Genomic DNA, 14,375 nt, shown 5'->3' with positions numbered 1-14,375 from the left:
AAAATGAATTTATCTAAAATCTGAAAATTCATTTCAAGATTCAGGTAGGAAGAGAAATTTGACTGCACCTCTAATGAGGAGCCTTGAGGAGAGGAAGACGATGGCCAGGAGAAAAAAAAAAAAAAAACAAAATGATGAAAATAATCAAAAGATCCAGCAATAGGTGGACAAAGATCCAACCCTTGCATTATAGGAAGAAGAAGTAATGGAGAGGAGGAAAGGTAAGGAAAGAGAAGGAGAAGGAAAGCAAAATAATAGGCCATAATCCAAGAAAGCTTCTAGGAATAAAAGAAAATATCCAACTCCATATGTAAAGACTCAGTCATTTCCATGGAAATATTAAACTAAACCAGTCAACTTTGAGTATATTCTAATATAACAGTTAAATTTTTGAGGCACAAATCTCTCAAATATCCTCGAACTAACAGTGAATAAAAGAAAATCCCAAATGAAAGAATCAATTTCACATGAAACTTCTTAATAGCAATATAGAAATCATCAACATTGGAGCATCCTTTCAGAGAAACTCAAGAATGTTTGAGTTAAGGATTTTATACCAACTAAGCTGTATTTCAAGTATAATGGCTGCTGGGAAAGTTTTAAATGTTTAAGAATTTAAGTAATAGTGTAATCATTAGCTCTTTTTGAGAAATCTACTGGGATACAAACTTTATTCAATTAAGAAATGACAAAGGTTAGCCTTTGGGTATTAAAGAGGGCACGTATTGAATGGAGCACTGGGTGTTATACGCAAACAGTGAATCATGGAACACTACATCAAAAACTAATGATGTAATGTACGGTGATTAACATAGCATAATAAAATAAAATAAAATAAAGAAAAGAAATGACAAATGAAACTGGCAAATAGACTGACCATGAGTACTTTATATATTTAGTTGGCTATGTAAGACTAATATCACGATAAGGATTGGGGAGATAGATAATGGCATACAAGCATTAAGTTCTCTAATAAAATAGAAGGTATATAGCTTAAAATGGGAGAAATAAGTCAATCAGAGAAAGACATGTATCATATGACCTCACTGATATGAGGAATTCTTAATCTCAGGAAACAAACTGAAGGTTGCTGGAGTGGTGGGGGGTGGGAGGGATGGGGTGGCTGGGTGATAGACATTGGGGAGGGTATGTGCTATGGTGAGCGCTGTGAATTGTGTAAGACTGTTGAATCACAGACCTGTACCTCTGAAACAAATAATACATTATATGTTAAGAAAAAAAAAGATAGTAGGAAGGGAAAAAAGGATGGGGGGAAATCGGAGGGGGAGACGAACCATGAGAGACAATGGACTCTGAGAAACAAACTGAGGGTTCTAGAGGGGAGGGGGTGGGGGCATGGGTTAGCCTGGTGATGGGTATTAAGGAGGGCACGTACTGAATGGAGCACTGGGTGTTATATGCAAACAACGAATCATGGAACACTACATCAAAAACCAATGATGCAATGTATGGTGATTAACATAACATAATTAAAAAAAGCTAATGATGTATGTTGGCTAACTGAACATACATACATACATAAATAAATAAATAGTAGAAAGGATCTAGTGAATTGTGTATTCACTAGATCAATAATCAATAGTGTATTGATTGTTACACTGGGGACAGGTAGGATCCAAACCCTGTCTTTTAAAGCTGGCAAAACTACTATTAAAAATCTAGGTGATGAAAAGGGCAAAGGCATTACAGAAGATCCTGAATAAAAAATAACCATAGGGCTAAAATAAAATCTCCATTATAAAAACAAAGGAATGCAGGGAAGAACAAAGCAAACAAAATTCATAGAGAAATATAGTAAATAACAATATATACATAGTAAACATAAAATAAAATAATGTGACAAATTTGAAACATTTAAACATATCAGTGCTATCATAAATGTAAAGAAAATTCTGTGTATATATATATATTAGAATATGAACATGTATGCATATAGATCACAAACAAAATCTCATAATATGAAATGTTGTGATTCTAAAATACCTGAAATTGTTACAATGTGCATGTTATACATAAGGGTCAAAAATAGTATAATATTTCTATCCCTTATATCACAGGGACATAGAAATCTAATTAGACAGGAAGAGAAATAAAGACTTTGTTGCCTGAAAGCTGTCTTTTGGTATAAACAGAATCAGAATATTCTACTCTTTTTCCTACATTAATACTATATTTTAATAAAAGGAAAAAAATTAAGCAAAGTAACATATCTACCTACAGAAGTGAATACAGGATACTACTTTAAATCTGGCCATATGAAAGTGTCAGGAGATAGGGTAAAACCTAGAAGAATAAATGATCGGCATGTTCCTGGTATTAGAGTTATACCTTCACTCTTTGGAGAAGACTAAGTACTGCTTTAGAATAAATGGCACTTGCCTTTGTGTGGAGAAGGATCCTGGGATATCACCTCCTACTGCAGAAGTATCCAAAGTAGACAGGTGGATGAACAAACAGATCATACCTCTTAATATTTAAAACAAATGTTCACTAGTTATGAATAGATAGTCATGGTATTCAGGATACTCAGGGAGAATATACCTACTATATTCTCAGGTACCACATAGAACAGAATATAAGACCCTCTTATTCAAATTTAAGTCAAAGAAAACATGTTAAAAGATAATAAACGCAAGAGACGAATGAGGAGAACCTTGTGTTATTAAAAAAAATAGAACAGGCTCAAAATACTGAAAACAAAATATTTTATTTATATATTTTTTTAAGACTTTATTTATTTATTTGACAGAGAGAGACAGCGAAAGAGGGAACACAAGCAGGGGGAGTGGGAGAGGGAGAAGCAGGCTTCCTGCCGAGCAGGGACCCCGAAAACAAAATATTTTAGAAAAAAATTCACTAACAGCACTTACAGAAGGGACCTAATCTTGTTCCCAGTGTGTATACACAGAGTTTAGCATTTTCTTAGAAGCTCAATATGTATTAAAGAAATAGTTCGATTTCTCACTCTTTACTTTGTTAGACTAGTTCTGCTTTAATATATTTGGGCCAGTAAAACACTACTTTAATTTACTTTAGCATATAAAACATTTTAAGGGCACCTGGGTGGCTCAGTTGGTTAAGCGTCTGCCTTCGGCTCAGGTCATGATCCCAGGGTCCTGGGATGGAGCCCCGCATTGGGCTCCCTGCTCAGTGGGAAGCCTGCTTCTCCCTCTCCCACACCCCCTGCTTGTGTCCCCTCTCTCGCTGTCTCTCTAATAAATAAAATAAAATCTTTAAAAAAATTTCAGTATCTTGTAGATCAATTCCCTCCAATTATTTTTCTTTTAAAAATTTCCTTAGCTATCCTCAACCATTTATTCTTCCAGATGATGTCAGAATAATTTTGTAAATTTCCATTTTTTATCAGAGTTTTAAATGGAATGAATTTAAATTTGTATTGAGTTTTATAAGAAATTAATGTCTTTATAATATTATGTCATCTAATTCGGGAACACAATATTCTATCAATTTCATAATGTCTTCTCTTATGTGCTTAACTTGCTAGTCACTTATCTAAGGGATGTGACAGAGGACACAAGAAAGGTCAGACCCTCAGGACTTGCCTATTCAAGACACAAGACGGAAACTATCTTTAAATCCTTCTTACATGTTGTTTGTAAAGTATTTTTTTTCCTCTCCATTTAATTAATTACTTCATGGATCTACATATAATTGTATTTAGATAATCTTGTTAATTTTGTATCTCTTTTATTATATCTCTTTAATTTTAAAATATTTGTCAAGGACATTTATAAAAACTAGTGATCTTAGTAAAATATTTTGAATTAAGGCATTTATCTGAAACACTATCTTATTGAAAACACCATTAGGTTGTGTTATGTATCATGAGTATTAATATCACTATTAATATTGAGTAGAGTTGGATTAAAATCCCCTCCATGCTACTTACTATATACTACCTTTGGCAAATAAGTTAACTGGGAAATAGCAGGAAAAATGGTTTAAGGACCAACTTGGCTACCTCTTAGGAAACCCAGTAGGATGGCTGATCCTGATTTAGCTCTCCATTTAGATGTATATGTAGCACCTATTGTCAATAGTGTATTAGGGTGAAATTCTTGAATAAGGAAATGATACTCTCCTTTAATATTACACTTCACTGTTAATAAACCATGCATTCATTGATATACCCAACTTGATCAAGTTATATTATTCTTTTATTAATCCACGCAACAGGATGACATGTGCTAGCATTTTGAAGACTTTTCTGTCATCTTTCCTTTTGCAATATACTTGTTAGATTTTTGTTAACAATTTATGCTTCTTTCATATAATATATTTAAAGTGTGAAGAGAAGTTTCAAAATGTGGAATTGTATACGTTAAAGCTCAAAATAAAGGCCAGATACTCCTCAAGTTAAATAAAGTACTCACTTATCATCCGTATTTGGCACCTCCTTTTCTGAAGAAATAGATTTGTGACTTTGATGGCCAAACACTTGTCTAGCTTAGTTAAGTCTATTTAATTTTAATATCTGAGGTCAAACTTTGATCTGGGTTCCAAAAATGTGGCAGTTCTTCATCTTGACTTCATAAATTTCCCTTTCCTCCCTCCTTTACTGACTGTTTATCTTATGGTTATGGAGTTGTTCATCATTATTAGTGTCTCCAATCTTTTGGCATTCATGATAAAGTTGCATATCCCCTCTCTTTTGATGTTGGATGAGGCCACATTATTTGTTTTCATCAGTAAAGGATGAGTGAAATTGATGCATGGAATCCAGGAACAAGTTAAGGAAAGCAAACAAGTGACTATGTTTCCAATGCTCTCCTTGGTGATATTTCAGATAAGCTGAAATGTTTCTTTCACTCTGGGTCCTTGCATGAAAATGACATGGCAAATAACCTCCTGCTGAGATAAAATAGAATTTAGTGTGAGTAAGAAATAAATTGTGACTGATAGGTTTATGTAGCCCTGAGAGAAAGTTAAAAGAGGAATAATACAACAAAAAAGGTAGCTCTCTTCCAGAATCCTAGTCTTTGACTTCCAAAATATCATTGAAAATCTAAATCTGCAGTTTTTAAATATTCATTTTCGTATCTAATATAACTCTAGGAAGAATCAGATTAGCAGGAGATAGCATACTCTGCAATCAGTTTTCTAATAGGAATTATGTGAAAATACTATGGAATTATATCAGAGATGTCCATTATATGTATGCACATTACAATGTTAATATATCAGTAATAACTTCCCAGAGGTATTTGAAGTAAATCTGAATATACAATATGAAATTGGGTTCCACAAAAGAGGTAAGGGAGAATTATTCAAAGTGGATTTGTGATTTAGAGTAGTAACAGAGTCTTTACCAAACGAATTTTGATGATTGGTTAGCTGTATTTGACAGATGGTTGGATAGATGGATAGATAGAGAGAGAGAGTGATAGGTCATTGGTATAATTTCTAAATATATACTAATGCCACATATGATAGATGAAGCTATAAAAGAATTAGATATTATAGTTAAATATTTAGTTGAGTTAATCGTGCAAAAGGTCTTGCTGAGCATAAATGCTAAGAAAAAATATAAATAATTTTGAAAGACTTATAAGGTTGTAAATTAACAGATTCTTTTTTAAAAAATATTTTATTTATTTGATATATATAGAGAGAGCATGAGTGAGGAGGAGAGGGAGAGGGAGAAACAGGCTCCCTGCTGAGGAGGGACCCCCCCCATCCCCCGCGATGTGGGGCTGGATCCAGGACCCTGGGATCATGACCTGAGCTTAAGACAGACACTTAACTGACTGAGCCACCCAGGTGCCCCAAGGCAACAGATTCTATAGTCCTCAAAATAACACAAACAGAATTAAAAGACAAACGACTAATTTAGGAAGTATATTTATAATATATTTCAGCAGATTAAAATCTAGAAAATACTTAGTATATAAATTGCTTTTATAGATTATTAATAGGATTATTAAAAAATGGACAAAGGAGGGGTAGCTGGGTGGCTCAGTCAGTTAGGTAGCTGCCTTCGGTTCAGGTCGTGATCCCAGAGTCCTGGGATCGAGCCCCGCATCAGGCTTCCTGCTGGATGGGCAGTCTGCTTCTCCCTCTCCAGCTTCTCTCTTACTCTCTCTCTCTCAAATAAATGGATAAAATCTTTAAAAAATTGGGCAAAGGATATGAATAGAAAATCTGCAAATTGTACATATAAATATAAATATATGGCATACTGTTTAATTGTTTAACTTTGCTAAAAATTAAAGAAATTAATTTTATAAAGAATCATTTTGCCTATGAATTTGATACAGAGGAAAATATGTCATTTATGTTGTTGAAGAAATGTGTTGAAATGGACACGCATATCTTTTGTGGGCGAATATGTATATAATCATTTGAAGAGCAATGTTACAATACATAACAAAAATCTTAAATCCATATTATTTCACTCAGTAATTCCACTTCTTAGGATCCTATCCTTAAGAAATAATTTGAGGGTAATCACATAAATATTTTATTATTTTTTATTTCATCATTTATTATTATTTATGGAAGAAATTTGGAAATACGTTGTACATAAAAACAAATTTTGATATAGCCAAACCACAAAATGTTCAAAGAAATACCATATACTCTAATGAACTTCAAAATATGAACAGATTTCCATGACATAGAGCTTGGTGAAAAAATGAGGAAACAAGAATCTAAGCTGTTCATAATGTAGTTTGCTTACATTGTTTTTAAAAATCAGGTGTCATCCAAACCATGAGAGATGATGGACTCTGAAAAACAAACTGAGGGTTCTAGAGGGGAGGAGGGTAGGGGGATGGGTTAGCCTGGTGATGGGTGTTAAAGAGGGCATATTCTGCATGGAGCACTGGGTGTTATGAACAAACAATGAATCATGGAACACTACATCAAAAACTAATGATGTAATATATGGTGATTAACATAACAATAAAAATTTAAAAAAATCAGGTGTCATCTGTAGGATATATACATAAATAAATTAATATGTGTATCTCAATATAATTTTAGAATATTAACCAAGATTCTATGCTATTACTTTTCACACATTTTCTTATGTGTGAAGTCATTTCCTATGAAGTCAAAGGCATGTGCTGCCTCAGGAGAAGAAATACTCAGAAGTCAGACATCAAAGATATGATTTCTTTCTGTTTTACATACCAAATGGATTCTTGAAACTCATGAAAGAGGTGATGATTTTGAGAAATTACCCCAAATTTTTTGTGAAAGATTTCGTATATACAGAAACTTTGAAAATAGTTTATAGTGAACACCTGCCTCCACTCCTCCTAGATTTTACTGCTAATATTTCCTTATATTTGCTTTATTGCATATTTATCCATTTATATATAACTCTATTCATCTTGGTTTTGGATGCCTTTCTAGGTAATTTGCAAACACCAATATATTTTATTCTAAGTACTTCAGAATGTGTATCATTAAGAAAGAAACTTTTGGGATGCCTGGGTGTCTTAATCTGTTAAGCATCTGCCCTCTGCTCAGGTCATGATCCCTGGGTCCTGGGATCAAGCCTGGAGTCAGGCTCCTTGCTCAGTGGGGAGTCTGCTTGTCCCTCTCCCTCTGCCCCCCTACTCCTGTGTTTTCTCTCTCTCAAATCTTTTTTAAAAAAAGAAAAGAAAGAAAAGAAAAGAAAAGAAAAAAAATAGAAAAGGAAAGAAAAGAAAGAGAAAACTTTTTTTTTTTTAAGAGAGGGAGAGAGATGGTGGGGTGGGGGAAGGGAGAGAGAGAATCTTAAGCAGGCTCTAAACCCAGCATGGAGCCAAACTCGGGGCTGGATTCCACAACCCTGAAATCATGACCTGAGCCAAAATCAAGAGTCAGACACTCAACCGACTGAGGCACCCAGGCACCCCAAGAAAGAAACTTTTGAGTTTAAGGTCTAAGTTGTGGAAGGTGCAGAGCCTGCTAGGCCATAGCAATGCATTGGTAAAAGAACAGATGGGGGACTATGGTACTTAATCCTCCTTGATTATATAAATGCTACCTAGGCAGATGGAGCAGATCCCAAAAGAAGAGCAATAGAAGAAATACTGGTTTGCTCTCAGTTTGTAAAGGTACCAATCACCATTGTAGGAGAAAGTGCATGCAGTAGGAACCCTAGATATAGAAAGGAATTTTAGGTTGTGCAGACTGCTTTGCCTTTTTCCTGTTGAAGCTTAGAAAAACTACAAATACCTTAAGGGAATTTGTTGTGCCAAGATGATCACCGAGTCTCCTCTTTGCAGAGAAAAGTATGAGAGAGCATATGACTGTTTCCAGAAGGGTGAAAAATGACTAAGAAAGGCACCAACAAATGTAACAAAATAAGGAAAAGGAAGAGCTCATGGCTCAAAGACCAGGGGTGGGGAGAAGACCAAGGATGACTTTGGATCAGATACTCCTTCCCTATTGATATATGGAATTCACATAGCTCTAATGCACATGCCATCTTGAGAAGACAAGATGGTGTGTGGAAATCTAGAATTGAATTATATTAAATATGAAATGACTTAGAAAATACTGAATTGATCAAGTCTTTGTAGAATAGACTCATTTGTGTTTTCTATCATCAGGGGCGAAGTGAGTGCTGAAAATGCAGAATAGGCTGTAGGCAAAAAAGTGTATATGTGTTTTATGCCTGAGTTTTTTTGCCTGAAAATATTTTGAATAAGACCAGATTCTTAGATACACTGTAAAAATGTATTCCATAAAAATGTAAAAAAAAAGAAATTATTTTTCATTTTTTATTTTTTCTCAATCAAAACTTCTTTTTTAAAAAATGTTATTATGTTATGTTAATCACCATACATTACATCATTAGTCTTTGATGTAGTGTTCCATGATTCATTGTTTGTGTATAACACCCAGTGCTTCACGCAGAACGTTCCCTCTTTAATACCCATCATCGGGCTAACCCATCCTCCCACCCCCTTCCCCTCTAGAACCCTCAGTTTGTTTATCAGAGTCCATCGTCTCTCATGGTTCGTCTTCGATTTCCCCCCTTCATTTTTCCCTTCCTACTATCTTTTTTTTTTTAACATATAATGTATTATTTGTTTCAGAGGTACAGGTCTGTGAATTGTGTAAGACTGTTGAAAAAAAAAGAAATCTTAAGGTTGGAAATATAGGGCTTTGTACTTACTGATTCTTTAGGAAAGAATTTTCGGGCCAGCATATAGAATACTGTTTATATTTGGGCATTTAGATATGCAAAATTAAAGCCACTGTTGGATGAAGAGTGGCTGGAGTTAAAATTCTTTGGTAATAACCATATCTAGTGGAACGCTTTAAGTTGCTTTTTAAAAGTTCCTCTTTTATCCTCCAAGCTTTCAAGAACTTCCCCAAGTGAAATAGTCTTGTCTTAGCTGTATAGTACAGTATTAGATGATGGGCCTTTATTCATGCTTGATATAAAAATCCCAGGGGAGCTGCAGCTACCTGAGTGGGCTAGATTATTGATTTGAGGAGGGAAATAATAGAGTGCATGGCAAGGACTAATTTGTGGACTATCTAAGCATAAGCATTCCTTGAGGTTTCTCAAGGTTAATGGAATAAAATAATCTTCTATAGCCAATCAGGGTGGAAGCCTGCATAATACAAATGTGTGTATCCAATAAAAGAAATGTGATATCATTTTTGGTTTCAAGATAATGCAACCTCTCATCAAAAGATATTCTCCACAATAGCATTCTCAGATAATTTAATAGTGGGGACACAGGTGATGTTTATTTTCTTCTGTCTTTGTTTCTTTGTTTTCAAATGATCTAAAGTTAAATTGTTTTAATTTGCCATCCTCCAAAATTGATAAAAGAGCACCTTAAGGGCGCCTGGGTGGCTCAGTTTGTTAAGCGACTACCTTCGGCTCAGGTCATGATCCTGGAGTCCCGGGATTGAGTCCCACATCGGGCTCCCTGCTCATCAGGCAGTCTGCTTCTCCCTCTGACCCTCTTCCCTCTTGTGCTCTCTATCCCTCATTCTCTCTCTCTCTCAAATAAATAAATAAATAAACAGTTTTAAAAAAAAGAGCACCTTAAATACTCTATCGCGGGTTAATAACTTTATCTTTTTACTTATTTTGATCATGAGAGTTCCTGGTATACATTTTGTAAGATTAAAAAAAAAGATTGCATCACTCAGGATTTATACTGTAATACTACAACAACAGATACCTTCAAACTTTTAGTAGCTTATATCAACAAATGTTTATTTTTTTCTCAAACAACATGTCTATCCATATTAGCTTCATCTTGCTCCACTGCATCTTTATTTCACTCCTCAGCCTCTGAGTACATTCAAAGTCATTGTGAATGAGAGAAAAAAAGACAAGGGAAATCACACAATGACTTTAAAGCTTCTGCCAAGAAGTAACATATGGCACTTGTATTAACATTTCATTGGCCAATCCAGATCAACCCTGAAGTCTCCAGGGCAAGGATATATATTTCTGCTTCAGAGAGAGGCACAATAGGAAGAAACCTGAAAATTTAGGAAGCATTAGTAAAATCTATTACAAGGTATATTATAATTTAACATATAATGAATATGTTAACTTCACATTTAGGTAATTTTGAATCCTGTTAATATATATCATACATATCTTTTTTTTCTAATTATGTAAATACTTGTGAAATTGGCTTCTGGTCAATTACCTTAATATCTTACTAAGGTGAACATATGCTGATTTTGCTCATCCAATAACCATTCAATTTTCTACTAGTAAGAGTGTTTGAAATGTGTTTTAGGAACCATATCTTGCCCATTTGAGGTATTTTATTACTATACCTATAACTCCAAGTTTGGGACATGTGACCCTGCCTTGGGTCAAAGAGTGCGAACATTCCATACCCACCATGTGACACATCCTTGTTCAAACAATGCAGTTTGACCACTCTGGCCACATTGACCCATATCAGTTTGAACATTACTGTTAAAATGTTTTGATCAGAATGGATCCTGGACATGTGTAAAAGCCTATCAGAAGAAAACAAAATAAAACAAACAAACAAAAAAAATCCCCCCCTTTTTTATTTTTGTTTTTGGAACTGGGAGGATCTTGCTACTTGCTAGCAGCCATTTTCACAATATTCACTCAAGTGAATTAAGTCAAAAGATATAGACATGATGAGACCAGATGATATATGGAATTTTGAAGAAAAAGTTGTATCCGAAAATGGAAAGAGGAAAAGGGGAAAGGAACAGAAGCAAATGGCAAGGACCCATTGTGGGATATGTAACCTATAAAATAAATTTGCTTTTCTTTCAATGTCAGTTGGAAGTTAGTTTTCTGGTTACCTGCAAGCAAACTTCCCAACTGATTCAAATACTATTCCAAATAGCACATATGCTTGCTAAGTGAGGTTTTACAGTTTCTACAGCTGCTGATTTGCCATAATTGCCAGGCTCAGGCCTTTTTTATCTTGGCAAAGGTACAATAGACCTGCCTTCCATGAAATGAGACAAAACAATTTATTCATGTTGATCCTGGATTAAGACAAAATAAATAAGCTTCCAAAGCTTTACAAAGGGCCAACACCAATCTAATAGGATTCTAGAAGTCATGAGTAGAGAGAATTGAAGAGAAATATTTGAAGAGATAACAACACATGATTTTCCAAGTTGGGCTAAAGGCACCAATCCTCAGATGTGGGAAACACAATGGATTCAAGCAAGAAAAATTAATTTTCAGTGGAAAACTCTATCAATAAGAACGTATATTTTAATCACCAGGATATCACTTTTTCTTTCCATAGAATGTGATAATGAAGAATGATGACCTCATGTCTAGACTTAAGCTTTTAACTCTGCTTCTGCTCAAGGGGTTCTAATGTGTTTCAAAAGCAATCAATCACATGCTAAAAGCTGCCTGGATAATTACCTATGAGATTTTCTGAAAATTTTTAATCTTTTTTGATAAGAATATAATTTCCATAAAATCATCTCATCCAGGCACACATCATGTTTTGGGTATCTGCCTTCAGTTCAATAATCCATAAAACCTCGTTGTGAAGGCAGTCTTTTTATTGTGATTTTCAAAAAGATTAACAATTAGATATATATTCTCAATCTTTAAACTCATGTGTTCTTAAAAATCTCCTGGGGACATGGTGACATCCTAAATCCAGAAAAATAAGATGTTAAACTAGTTTTACCACCTAAAACACAATCAAGATTTCACTAAAGTTTTTAAAGTAATGCATTGCCCACAAAGTATTTCCTTATAGTTGGCACATATTTTTAAAAAATGATTTAAAATAAACCAGGGGATTATGTTATCATATTATCAGTGCACCAGAAAACTCATGAAAGCAGAATAGAATTCATATACAAAGTAAGATTGCCTATAATGTAATGCAGTGTTACTCTGGATAACAAAATTAGAAGATCAACTTGGGATTGAAATAAATCTCTGCCTACTTCATACGCATGTTGGAATGTTGCATATAACTTGTCATCAAGTAGTACTGTGTATGATTTGCTGTTTCATGATGTGGAGTAAAGAGAGAGATAAGAAAAAGAGGGAATGAAAGAAATGACAGGTCAAGGATTGTTCTCAGATTGAGGGTTGTTAAATTTAACCTTTAGTGAAATGTTTAAGGAGAGTCTTAAATACTGAATCCTAAATGTAGGATAGTTTTTGATCTGTGCCACCAGAGATGCTGAGTTATAACGAGTAATTATACATTTATGGTGCAAGACTGGGTATAGACCTAATCACACTTGTGAATGAATGAAATAAATGGTGGAACTCAAAAGTTTACTAGAAGTACCAATCTATTTAACTCAGTCACTCACAAAGTTGTGATAACAAAATTGGTGCAATGTTGTACTGTATAGGGAACCGTAGACTAAGAATGGCTTGTGTTTGTCAGAATTTTAGCTATGTATTATGCTGCTAAATCCCACATTTAAAATTAATATCAGAACTTTGATGATAGAGGAGAAGAAATGCCATAGTTTTGTGCACTTCCTTATACTTAATTCCCACTTTGCTACAGTTAATACTAAGAAAATTTGTTCTAAGTAGTATTACTAGGTAAGCTTGAAGAATGATATTTCCAAAGTAGGTCTTATATTTATTTTTCATATGATTGCCACTAAAATGTAAGCCATATTCTACTACAAGGTATCTCAGGTCCTATAATGACCTACTATTGGTTGTAAATCTGCAAAAGGAAAAATACAGAAGGAAAATACGTATCAGCAGTACTTTTACTTTGACCCTTAGTTGTCATAGTAAACTTAAAACTACCATCACCTAACTATGGTTTAAGAACTTCTCTGGAAATCACGTTGTGAGTTTTATAGAAACATACAAGTTTTAGCCTCCTATTTATTAATCATTAATCAGTCCAGAATCATATAGCATGATTTCGTTGAAAATATATAATATATAAAAATTTTATAAAAATTATAAAAATTTCTAAAAAATATAAAAATTAATTACTGTAGTCATCAAAATAAGATGATTAAGGCATAGTTTTTCTATTTCATTTTTCACAAATTGTAACTTTACATATTACTGGAATAGAGCATATCACACTTGAATTTAAAGAATATTCAGAGTGGGGATATGGTAGTTTATGTTTTTGAATTCTTAAAACTTGGTGAGCAGGAGGGGGTGCATGAAACCATTTTTGGGCCTTTTTAAAAAAATTACTTTGCTTCACTTATTAAATACTTCATCATATTCGAGAAGTCATCTTCCATTTCTCCCTGGATCCAAGCTTTCTCACTGGTACAATGAAAGCTGCACTCAAGTATCAGTTCAAATAATTTGAGAAACAATCAAGTGCACAGCCAGAAAAATCAAAGGATGGGAAGCAAAACAGGACAGAGGTTCTGAATTTCACAACCCAAGGGTTAGTTACCTAATCCTCTTTTAGAATCAAAAGAAAAAAATAATCAAACTTTCATGCAGTTATGTAAATTCTGATAGAAAACCATTATATTCTCTACACAAATATTTATCAAAAAATATAAAAGGAAACTTAGGGTTCTGAACTCATTTTAAGGTAAACTGCAATATATCTTCAGTATTCTTTGAACATCAACCAAATCAGCAAATGATTACAACTGGCACTTGTAATAAGCACTAGTTATGGTGAATGTATGAGACAATTACAATGCTCTGCTGGAAAATCTAATAAATCCCAGAATTGTTATTTTCTAAAATCTATTTTTATGGAAATTAGAACCTGAATATTCCATTTATTACAGCAAAAGAACTATACAAGTTCTACTGACAGACTCAATCAAAAACTGTGTCAACTCATAAAAAGTAATTGTTGCTGAACATAGAAAAATACTTCATTTTTTAAAACTGAGTGGTTTAGTATTAAAATGTAGTAAACTTTATAATT

This window comes from Zalophus californianus, chromosome 1, assembly GCF_009762305.2.
Source record: "Zalophus californianus isolate mZalCal1 chromosome 1, mZalCal1.pri.v2, whole genome shotgun sequence".
Taxonomy (NCBI): domain Eukaryota; kingdom Metazoa; phylum Chordata; class Mammalia; order Carnivora; family Otariidae; genus Zalophus; species Zalophus californianus.
The sequence above is the reverse complement of the archived record's forward strand: the minus strand, read 5'-3'. Positions refer to the sequence as shown.